An 11,813-nucleotide genomic window follows, 5' to 3' on the forward strand; every position below is an offset into this window, starting at 1 on the left:
CTCTGGGTTGGGTGGGGTTGTATTTTTTACACATGTGATGGGTTGGAAATTTCTCATCCCTGCCTTATCAAGTTGGATTTTGAAAACCATTATCCAACTCGATTCATACACACCCCTACATATCATAATAATTCAAGCTCATAAGCCATTTCTAGCTACCAATTCTCCAGGCCGCACTAATGTCCAACAACACCCACATAAAACCAAAAAATAATAAAATACCATGTTTTTTTTTTTTATGGTCCATTCACTACATTTTCCTTGTTGCTTCACATTTTGATCAAAGTAGTCAATAATGTATTAGTCATTCAATGACCATTTCATATTGATTATAGAAATAAAATATTTCAGTATTAGTTAATATCAATGTACCGTTTTGTAATTATTAATATATTGTAAGCGACTAAATTTCTAGTTTGAAATAAATCAAACAAGTAAAATAGTTTCACAAATGCGAATTTTGTATTGATGATTGTGTGGTACAATTCTCTGAAATTACAAAAGAGTGATCCTCTGATTTGATCTCCTTGCAAGACTTATTGATTGGATTTGTGGTAATGTGGTTTTGACTTGAACATAAAATATCCTTCAATTTGGTTGAGGGATGGATCGAAGATTGCTGAAACGGAATTACAATGAATTTCTGGCTATGAGCTTGTTTAGAAATCCTTTGTTCTTCACGTTCTTCGTGTTCTTCGTGCGTTCTTCGTCTTCGAAGGTTTGTGGTGGAAGTTCTTCGGAGCTTTAGAGGCTTGAATCCGTTGAGCTTCACTGATTTGTGATTTGTTGATGTTTTCGGACACTTTTGGCTTGATTCCCGCGAACTTTAGGATCTAGGCAGATGATCTGGATGATTTTGCTTCGAATGTTCTCCGATTTTGGGGTTGAAGTTCTTGAAGTTCTTGAAGGTTTTGAGGCTTGATCTTCGCAAAGCTTTTTCACTTTTGAATTCTGGTCCTCTGAATCATGGTGTCTTGGTCCTCCTAAATGTCTTAGGAAGGCCTCTATTTATAGGAGTTTAGAGGTGGGTGAGCAACACGTGGCGGAGCTTGATTGGTGACACATGTCACAGCCTAATTGGTCTGCTTAAGTCATCGCTTACACGTGCGAAGCTGTTTGTGTCATCGCTTACACGTGCGAGGTTTCATGATTTAGTGTTTTTTTTTTTTTTTGGATGAGTTTTTGATGAACCCGACCCTCCTATTTATAGTAGAGAGATGAAGAATGGTAGGTAGGTAGTTAAGAATGGTAGTTGAGAATTTTTGGTGAGAACGGTAGGTGGGAACGGTAGGTGGGAATGGTAGGCACCGAATGGGAATGGTAAGTTGGAGACTGGTAGGCACCGAATGGGAATAGCAGATTGAACTAATGACCTAGTGTAATTTCAAGACACACTTGTGAGAGTTCATTTGTACTTTGAAAGGCAAGTCTTGATTAAATCTGGAGAATAACCCTGCGGGGATCCCAATTAAATGGATGAATTTCAAATTTTGTTCTTGAAGACCTAAGTTTTGAACACTTGGAATTGAGTCATTTTTGCAATTTTCGAGTCTCAAATGACGGAACGGACTCCAAAATCGGAATGTACTCGAAAAATTGAGCAAGATAGGTCCATAAAAAATTTTGACATTTGGTCAACATTTGCACAAAAGTCAACTTTTTTTTGGAAATTGGACGTTTGCACAATTTCTGAGCTTCGAATGAAGAAACGAGTCCCAAAATCGGAATGTACTCGAAAAATTGAGTGGGACAGGTCCGTTTTGAAAATTTTGACTTTCTGGTCAACATTTGCACAAAAGTCAACCTTTTTTGGAAATTGGATGTTTGCACAATTTCTGAGCTTCGAATGAAGAAAAATGTCCCAAAATCGGAATGTACTCGAAAAATCGAGTTTTTGAAAATTTTGACTTTCTGGTCAAGGTCAAAAGTCCGCTTGGTCAAAGCATTTTCTCTTTCTTTTTTTTTTTTTTTTTTTTTTTTTTTTTTTTGAGGCGGTTCGAACCGGGTCAGATTTCCGGGTCGAATCTGGACAAACGGGTCAGCAGTGGATGACGTCATCCATGACGTCACAGCGCTGAGGGCACGTGCGGCACGTGTGGCACGTGCGAGCGCCTGGCTGGGCGAGGTGTGCGTAAACTTAAGGCAGCGCCGCCAACCCTTTTGGCGGCGAGTGGAGGCGCGTGCCTGGGGTTTTGGAGGCTAAAATTTTTGGGTTTTATTGATCCAAGGCCATAGAAGACCATGGTATAGTCAGTTTTCCAAAATCATGGGCAGATTTGAAGGATTAGGCCGTGGATCGTCGCTAGTCTCTAGCGGCGCGTGGAGGCGCGTGCCTGGGGTTTTGGACCTGAAATTTCTGAGTTTTGTAGATCGAAGTCCATTTAACAGCCTTGTGGTATCAGTTTTGTGAAATGAAGGCCGATTTTGCGCTGATTTTGAAAAACTATTCCGTCGGTCACTGTGTGTTCTGGCCGGGCTTTTTGAGGATGATTTTCCTAGGTTTTGTTCATCAAAGTCCTTAGAAGATTTCTGTGGGTTGATTTTTTGTGAAATCTTGTCAGAAATTGTGGAAATCTGGAATGGGAAACCGCAGGCATTGTTGGACTTGTTGCCATTTTAGACTTTTTAGTCCACTCTACGCTGGCTGCTCTGTCAGGAGGGTGACTGCGTTTAGACTTGAGGGTCAAAAGGTAGGTGGTAAGCCTCCATTTTTTGTTTCTCTGCATTAAATGCCATCTTTTATTTTCAAAATTTGATGCAGATTTCCTTGACTTTGAGTGCATTTGAGCTTGCAAAATTCAACTTTGAGCTCCAATTGTTCGGCGGTAGCATTTAATGACTTGCCTACTTTTCTTTTTCCTTTTTTTGTCTTGTCTCTCAGAAGTTTTCTATATAAAGCCACCGGGGTATGCATTGAGTTGTACAAACATCTCTGGTGGGTAGCATAATACTCTAAGTGTAGAGAAATTATGCCTTCTCCCTTTTTTTTTTTTTTTTTTTTTTTTTTTTTTTTTTACATTTTTTTTTTCTCTATGACCTGCTTTATTCGTACTGATTTTTTTTTTCTTTCACAGGCTAGATATTAGAAATGAAGCTCTCTCTTTGATTTTTTTTTTTTTTTTTTAGACGTGCCATGAGATTTTCTTCTGATAATCTCTTTGCTGTTGCTTGTTTTTGTTACACAGCATGCTTTCCTTGGTAATTAAGCTGCACCAACACTTGTCTTTTCAACGCAGCCATCTCAACAGTCTTTGCAACATAACCACATCAAGAGTCTTTACCATGAAGCAGTGCCAGCATTCATTTTTGTCATGAAGCAATATTTGCACTTGCGTCTACTATAAAATCGCACCATCATTTGCCTTTGTAATGAAGCTGCACCAACACTTGTCTTTTCATCGGAGCCATCTCAACAGTCTTTGCAACGTAGCCACATCAAGAATCTTTATCATGAAGCCATGCTAATGTTTATCTTTGTCATGAAGCCATGTTAACACTTCATTTTTGTCATGAAGCCATCACAACACTCCATTCGCACCTGCACTTGTATTGAAGTCATACCATCATTTGCACTGAAGCCGTGACAACATTCATCCTTGCCATGAAGTTACGTCAACACTTCATTTGCACCGAAGCTATGTCACCATTCATCTTTGCCATGAAACTATGTCAACACTTTATTTTCGCCGAAGTCGTGCCAACGTTCATTTTTGCCATGAAGCTACGACAACACTTCATTTTTGTCAAAGCCATGAAGCCACGTCAACACTCCATTCACATTGAAGCCATGTCAACACTCATCTTTATCATGAAGCTATGTCAACACTTCATTTGTGCCAAAGCCATGCCAACGTTCGTCTTTGCCATGAAGCCACGACAACACTCCACATTAGCACTTGAAGTTGCACCATCATTTACATTGAAGCCGTGGAGCAATGTCAACACTTCATTTGCATCGAAGCAACCACATCAACACTTCATTCGCATCAAAGTCGTGTCAACACTCATCTTTATCATGAAGCTATGTCAACACTTCATTTGTGTTGAAGCCATGCCAACGTTCGTCTTTGCCATGAAGCCACGACAACACTCCACATTAGCACTTGCACTCGCATTAAAGTCGCACCAAATTTTTAGAGGCAACAAAGCTCAGACATCAAGGGTGCATAACATCTGAAGATGCCAGAGCATGCTACCAAGACTTTGAAGATGTTGAAACATGCTACCAAGAATTTTGACATTGCACGAACATGCCCATAGAGGAGAGATGATGCCACACCGACTCCAGATATATAATCTATCATCATTCCAGAGGAAGTTGACGTCATCCAGATTTCAGAGACATGATGTGAAACGACACCACTCAAAAAGGAGATGATGTGATTCTAATTTCAGAGTTATGAAGTGGCACAACCTAGAAGAGAAATGGTGTAGCTTAAACTTGCAAGGTACAAGAAGATGCCCCCAGGAGATAAGTGATGCAAAGCATATTTCAGAAATGTGGGAGAATATCCATTGAATATGAGCAATGCCTTGCCAACCAAAGGGACCTTAAAAACGCATTGATAACTATTGGAAAACTCCTCAAGTTAGACTGGCCATCCTTCTTCTTTCCATGTGACTGAACTTAGTGATAAGTACTAAGCCGCCTACGTACCCCGGAGAGAGATCAAGTCATCACGTAATTCAACAGATTTTTTTTTTTTTTTTTTATAATTTCTTTTTTCTTGATGATTTTTTTTTCTTTGATAAATTTTTTTTTTTTTTGATGATTTTTTTTAATGAAATTTTTTTTTAATGTGTGACTGAACTTAGCAAAAGATACTAAGTTGCCTACGTACCCTTGAGAGGGATCAAGTCATCACGTAGTTCAAAAGATTTTTGTTTTTTTTTTTTATTATAATTTTTTTTTCTTTTTCTTATGTGTTTTTGCAAAAAGGGGGACGCAGTGTGTAATAGTGGGTATCACCACTGATCGAACCCAAGACCTTGGCCTCAAGGGAGACACGGGCGTCCAACCGCTACGCCACACTCTCAATCGGTGACATGGAGTGGGATTAATTTCTCCTTATTGGTACGCTTTGAAGGGTAATGGGAAGACATCATGTACTCTTGCAGCGCTACAGTGGGTAGTTTAAGCTCTTACCGAGGAGCAATCCTCGATTTTCAAGCATAAAAGCGTTTGAGGAACTTCCCATTGAAGGGGCCGATCCTTACACCATCATTATCAATCAACTTGTAAGCTCCATTGGTGTAGACTTCTTGCATAAAATAAGGTCCATCCCATTTTGAATGAACTTATTGCCTGTACGATGAGTTGTGATGATAGGTCTTCGAACGGCGAGGACTAAGTCACCAACTTGGAATGATCGTGGTTTGACTCTTTTATTGAATGCGCTTGAAAGACGAGCTTGATAGCATTCAAGGCGTTGTTGGGCTTCGAGCCTTTTTTCATCAAGTGCCTCTAATTCTTGTAACCTGAGCTTGACATTTTCTTCTCCAGTCAATCCTTCTTGAATGGTAATCCGTAATGATGGGATTTGGCGTTCTAAAGGAAGGACGGCTTCCACTCCGTAGACAAGAGAATATGGCATTGCTTGAGTAGGCGTTTGAAATGTTGTTCGATATGCCCATAATGCTTCTCCGATTCTTTCATGCCAGTCTTGCTTTGTCTTGGATACCACTTTTTTCAACAAACTGCCAAGTGTTTTGTTAAACGCTTCAGCTAGTCCATTTGCCGGGGCATTGTACATGGAGGAGTTGTATTGTCTAAATGCAAACTTCTCACATAGCTCTGTCTTCAGCCTATTGTAGAATGGTTTGCCATTATTAGTTATGATATACCGAGGGACACCATACCGATAGATCAAGTGAGTTCGAATGAAATTGACCACCATTTCTTTCTTCACTTCCCTAAGGGGTACAACTTCTGCCCATTTCGAGAAGTAGTCAGTTGCGGCCAAGATGTACAAGTGGCCACCGGATGACTTTGGTAATGGCCCTATTGCATCAAGCCCCCATGCATCAAAAGGCCAAGAAGCTACAGTTGGATGTAGAGGTTCTGGTGGCTGATGGATGAAGTTTGCGTGATACTGACAAGCTTCGCACTTCTTAGCACATTCCATAGAATCTTGCACCATTGTAGGCCAATAGTAACCCATTCGTTTGATCCTATAATGTAACTTAGGACCTGACTGATGTGCGCCGCATATTCCAGAATGAGCCTCCTCTAAGGCTTGTTTAGCCTCCTCCTCTCCTAAGCAACGGAGAAACAATCCATCAAATGAACGGCGGAAGAGGGTGTCTTTATAGTAAATGAATTGAGCAGCCCTCCGCTGAATTTCGGTCTTGTGGTGTTTATCATCCGGGAGTCTTCCATGTTGAAGGTATTCAATGATCATTTGTTGCCAATCTTCTTTTTCGACAAGGCATACAGAAATGATTTTGGCTTGCTCTTCTTCTTCTTCTTCAACCACGAGAGGTACCACCCACCTTTGGGAAATAGCGACTTTGGTTGTCTCTTCTTGGGATAATGCTAAGGCAGTAGCCAAATTAGCTAAAGCATCGGCCTGTCTATTCTCCTTCCTTGGTATATGCTCCAATGTGGTGGCCTCAAAATTTGCTAGCAACTTCTTCGCATATTTGCAATAGGGGATGAGGTCTTCTTTCTTCACATCATATTGCTCCAAGATTTGGTTGATAACTAATTTGGAGTCTTCCATGATCTCAAGTTGCGATATGCCCATCTCAATAGCCATTTGTAGACCAATGATCAATGCTTGATATTCGGCTACGTTGTTAGAGCAGAGTTCGCTTAATGAGAACGAGTAAAGAAGTATTTGCCGTTGTGGAGAAACAAATACTACACTTGCCCCCTCTCCTTCTTGACGTGCAGCGCCATCGAAAAACATCACCCATGGTGGCATTACTTCAATGTAAAACACATCTTCATCCGGGAAATCATCAGAGAACTCCCAATTAGATGGAACTGGGTGATCAGCTAAGAAATCTGCCAATACTTGTCCTTTGACAGCTTTTTGTGGAACGTATGCAAGGTGATATTGCTGAAGCAAGACTGCCCATCGAGCTATACGACCCAAAACCACCGGCCTGGAGAGGACATATTTGATCGGGTCTGCCTTTGCTATCAAACGGACCATATATGCTTGCATGTAGTGCTCCAGTTTGTCTATGGCAAAGAAAAGAGCGAGACACATCTTTTCAATAGAAGAATAATTTAATTTAGCCCCATTGAGAGTTCGACTTAGATAATAAAGGGCTCTTTCTTTCCCCTCTTTATTTTCTTGCGCCATAAGAGCACCTAGAGACTTTTCTTAGGCCGCAATATACAGTACCAAAGGCTTTCTTGGGATAGGAGCACCTAAGACTGGAGGATTAAGTAAGTATCTTTTGATGCGCGCAAAAGCATTGCTGCAAGCCTCATCCCATTCAAAGTGCACATCCTTTTTCATCAATCTATTGAAAGGTTGACATCGACCAGCCAAGTTCGAGATAAATCGTCGTATGTAGGCCAGTTTTCCTTGCAAGCCTCTAAGTTCTCGCAGATTCTTGGGCTCTGGCATTTTCTAGATAGCTTTAATTTTGGACTGGTCAATTTCAATACCGCGGTGCCTCACAATGAAACCAAGAAATTTTCCAGATGTTACGCCAAAAGCGCATTTGCGGGGGTTCATCTTAAGCTGATACTTTCTCAGATTAGTGAACACGGATCGTAGATCTGCCATATGGTCTTCCCTCCTTTTTGTTTTAACCACCAGATCATCGACATAACACTCCATGTATTTATGAAGTACATTATCAAAGATCTTCTACATGGCCCGCTGATAAGTAGCACCAGCATTCTTTAGTCCAAAAGGAATTACTTTGTAACAGTAAATTCCCTTAGGAGTACAGAAAGCTGTAAGCTGCTCATCCTTAGGATTCATTCGAATTTGGTTGTAACCCGAAGATCCATCCATGAAAGATAATGCTTCATGACCAGTAGTGGCATCAACCATGACCTCAGTGATGGGTAATGGAAAATCATCCTTGGGACATGCATTGTTCAAATAATGGAAGTCAACGCACACTCGGATTTGTCCATTCTTCTTCTTGACAGGGACGATATTAGAGATCCATTCCGGGTACTGTACTTCACGAATGAAGCCTGCTTCAATGAGCTTATTGACCTTGGTTTCTATTTGAGGGATAAGCTCTGGCCGAAAGCGTCTTTGAGCTTGTTTGATTGGGCGCACACCCTTCTTTACTGCCAAATGGTGTAGAGCAATACTCGGATTGAGCCCAGGCATTTCCTTGTAAGTCCAAGCAAACACATCTTTGTACTCTACTAGGAGCTTGAGGTATCCTTCTTCTTCTTCAGGGGTGAGAAGTGCACTGATGAAAGTTGGTCGGGGTTCTTCAGCAGTCCCTAAATTGATCTCTTTAAGTTCATCAACTGTAGCTTGTCCTCCATCTTCCAAGGCTGGAGGAGCTTCATCGACCTCTTCATTGGTTGCGTCAGCATCTGACAGTGTACCCTCTTCTATTGTAATATGAAACGAGGATGATACCTCTTCAATTTCCTTATCATGGATAGGTGTCTGACTTGTATGTACAATTGTTCGTCTTTTGACTTTGAGTGATCCTTCAGTGTTGATCTCGAAGGTAAAGTTACGTTTCATGCGTGAAGGAATGCTACTGCGGATCTCATCATTAGCTTTCTTCTTCCCTTGAACGTCAAAGTTTATTGAACTTTGAGAATGACTATCAATAGGCCTTTTTGTTGCCCCCAGTCGATCAAAGACTGATTTACAAGCAAGAGTGTCCCGATTTGGTGTTAAACAAGTTGTATTTTACCTGTTGAACACTGTGATTTGTGATGACGAGGCCTCGATGCGATCAAACACTGAGACACGAGGTGAAGAATGGTCTTTTCTTTGATTCGAACTTTCGCCGACCTCCACCGTTATGTATTGGGAACTCGAAGGATCGCTTCTTTTCTTGATCCATATCTGAGCTGGTTGTTCGGGAGTATAACCTAATCCGGTCTTTGGGATAGGAATTTCATGCCCTTCAAGTCGCATTTCCCTTTGTGTTTTGCTAAGGCCATGCATCTTTTCTCTGGTGGCTTCTGGAATTAGCTTTCTTAAGTCTTCTTGTTTTGAGAAATCGTAGCCTGCTTTGGCTAACAACCTATATGCCTTTGGGTCGAACCATTCTTTCGTTCGCTCACTTGGTAGAATACCATGCTCTATTGGACTTTGCGAAGACCTCACAAATCCGTTTAACAGCTTTGAGGGCAAAGGATTTGTGGATGAAGTTAAAGGCATGACATGATTTTCTTTCAATACGGCTACATCCTCCATCGTGAGCTTTGCAGGAGGCCTCCCCATGTCTTTTGTAGGTTGAAGGCATTCTGCGAATGGTGATTGTCCATTCTTGCGGTGTGATAATGTTATATACTGGAGGAATGGTTCTGGACCTTTCTTTGGGGAAGAAATGTCCTTTTTGGCGATGAATTTAACATGCTCCTTTTCATCATTTTACTTTTTATAGACGGGATCTCAACTGGAAGAACCTTTCTAGAAATGTCTTCTTTTGCATAAAATTTTGCATTAGCAAAATGAGCTTTGGTTTCTGCAAAAGGCTTTAAATCGGCATCGACCTTTTTTATTTCATTTTGAAAGAACTTGAAGCATTGATGCAAGGTCGATGGCACTATTCCATTTTCATGGATCCAAGGACGTCCTAACAGCATGTTATAGGTCGTCTTAGCATCAATGACATGGAACAAGACGTTGCTTGTCAATTCTCCAATTATCAATTCTAGGTGGATCAGGCCGATTGCACGTTGTCCTCCTTGGTTAAAACCTTGGATGACCAAACGACTGTGTGATAATTCTTCCATAGTAAAACCCAGTCGTTTCATGGTCATTTTTGGAAGTATGTTAACGGCTGAACCTCCATCAACAAGGATACACTCGATCCTTTGTTCATGAGCATAACCAGAGACATAGAGTGGGCGATTGTGGGGCTTAGAGCCTAACAATAGATCCTCATCAGTGAAGGTTAAGTCTGGAGAGCATACGTAACATCCCTGTGTTTGTTGAAGTGTATTGGTATGAGGGGCGTATATCTCTGGCTTTTCAAGAGCTTGGGTGAGCACTTCTTTTGGTGATGTGGAGGATTGCAAGGGTTCAACTTCATTGTCTTGAGATTAGAGTTCCTCCAAAGATGACAAGGTCTCTTTTGAATCACCATGGTCAACATCCTCCTTTTCGTCCTGAATTTCACAACGAGAGACTATATGGACGGCCTTGGCTGAGTCATTTTAAAAGAATTTTTTGGGGAAGAATTCTTCCAATGTGATGAGCTTTCGAGATTTTTGGATTTGTGCTGAATCTTCATACACTTTTGTTCCTAGTCTCCCTTGCCTCTTATCACTCATTCTTTTTGACCAAGGCTGAATCTGGTTTTGTGCTCTTCTGGACTCTCGGGTGGTCAAATGAAGAGGGAATGCTCGTTTCTTCTTCCATCTCTTGCGAGTAACTATCGTCCAGCCTTCTTCCTCATCCATCGTTGACCTTTTATCATCATTTGAATTATAATCAGGTGCTTTTTGTGAGAGCTGAACTTGAACCGGTTCCAGAGAACCAAAATGGATGAGCGTGGTATTTGACCCTTGCTTAGTAGTTGGAGACATGGAACTAGGCAACCCACAAGAAAATGTGACAAGGTTTGACTGAGCAACATCATTAAAATCCAAGTCGATTTTCCTTTCCTTGGCTAGCTTCATGATGAGTTCTTTAACAACAAAACATTTTTGGATTGGATGACTTATGATGCGATGATACTTACAATAGTTCGGGTCATCAACTTTTCTCATCTCTTCCGGTCGTTTGCATTCTGGCAATTCAATTAATTTCAACTTGAGCAGTTGTTCTAGCATTTCAGGCATATCGGCGTCTAGGAAAGGATAGACTTTTTGTTCCCATTCCTTAAGTGATGAGCGACACGTCTCACGCTGTTGACCTCCTTCGGGCCTCTTTTCATTGGCCTTCACATTTCTTGTTGAAATTTTGACTGGGGCAGGATTGACATTCATTGAGTCTTTGATATTACTTTTTGCATTCTTGTCATTTTTCCTTATTTCCCGTCTTTCTTTCCTTTCCTCAGGTACGGGAGGTTTCGTATTTCCATGGCTGGAAATACTTAATTCCATATCATATGCACGAGTTGCCAACTCTTCAAATGTTCGGGGCTTTACTCCTTGAAGGATGTAAAGAAGTCCCCAATGCATGCCTTGGATGCACATCTCTATAGCAAATATTTCAGTAAGTCTATCCTTGCAATCTAGACTCAAAGAACGCCACCGATTGATATAATCAACAACGGGCTCATCCTTCCACTGTTTAGTATTGGTAAGCTCTATCATGCTTACCGTGCGTCGTATGCTATAGAATCGGTTGAGAAACTCCTTTTCAAGTTGTTCCCAGCTATCGATTGATTCGGGCTCTAAGTCTGTATACCAATAAAAGGCATTCCCTTTTAGTGAACGAACAAACTGCTTTACAAAGAGGCCTCCTTGAGTCCCTGCGTTCTCACAAGTTTCTACAAAGTGAGCAATATGTTGCTTAGGGTTTCCTTTGCCATCAAATTGCAAGAACTTGGGAGGTTGATACCCATTTGGCATTCTCATGTTATCAATGCGCTTTGTATAGGGTTTGGAATATATGAGAGAACTTGTGGAAGAACCTCCATATTGTACTCGAATGGTATTTGTAATCATGTCCTGCAGTTGTTGGACAGATATC

Source organism: Quercus robur, chromosome 5 (assembly GCF_932294415.1).
Source record: "Quercus robur chromosome 5, dhQueRobu3.1, whole genome shotgun sequence".
Lineage (NCBI taxonomy): Eukaryota > Viridiplantae > Streptophyta > Magnoliopsida > Fagales > Fagaceae > Quercus > Quercus robur.